This window comes from Chiloscyllium plagiosum, chromosome 22 (genome assembly GCF_004010195.1).
Source record: "Chiloscyllium plagiosum isolate BGI_BamShark_2017 chromosome 22, ASM401019v2, whole genome shotgun sequence".
Classification (NCBI taxonomy): domain Eukaryota; kingdom Metazoa; phylum Chordata; class Chondrichthyes; order Orectolobiformes; family Hemiscylliidae; genus Chiloscyllium; species Chiloscyllium plagiosum.
Genome location: NC_057731.1, coordinates 6717615 through 6718432, shown reverse-complemented (window position 1 = coordinate 6718432; position 818 = coordinate 6717615).

Genomic DNA, 818 nt, shown 5'->3' with positions numbered 1-818 from the left:
GGTATGGGTTCAATTCCATCCCTGGTTAACCTTTGTGTGATATTTGCACATTCTCTGTGTCGACATGGGTTTCCTCCCAAAGGACAAAGATGTGCAGGTTAGGTAGGTTGGCCATGCTTCATTGTCAAGGGATGCATAGGCTTAGGTGGATTGACCATGGGAAATGCAGGATTACAGGGATAGAGTGGAACTGGATGGGATACTCTTTGAAGGGTAGGTGGAAACTTGATGGGCTGAATGGCTTTCTTCCACACTGTTGGAATTCTATGATCTTCCTCAATATATTTGTCTGAAATCAGATGGTGGAGAGTATTCCCTATAATTCTTATATTGAGTTGTATTTTGTTCAACCTCCTTGATAACACACTCCATTAATTCGACCTTTGATGGCAATCACTCTCACCTCACTTGTGGTGTTCAGCCCTTTCGTTTTATGTTCTGACAAAGGCTCTGATTGGATTTGTGGCCCTTGTAGGTTTTTGCTTTGTGTAGCTTACTTTGTGGCATTGTCAACAGCATCTACCAATCCAATGGACAATGGTAAAACAGAAGTGCTTTCCAATGGTGACCCTTCTAGCTGGTAATGAATCAATTAACATAAGACCAGCGGGGATCCAAGATGGCGGCGACCCAGCAAGTCTGAGTCTACAGTGCTCCTCCCAAGATTTGGGCAAAGTGGGTCAACCGCCCCCCCCGCCCCCACCACACTCACCAAATCATTTAAAATAGTTTTTACATAATGTAATTAGCTGTTTAGTATTGAATTTAAACAATTTAATCTCCAGTAAAAATGACTAAAGGGAAGGGAGCCCGCAGTT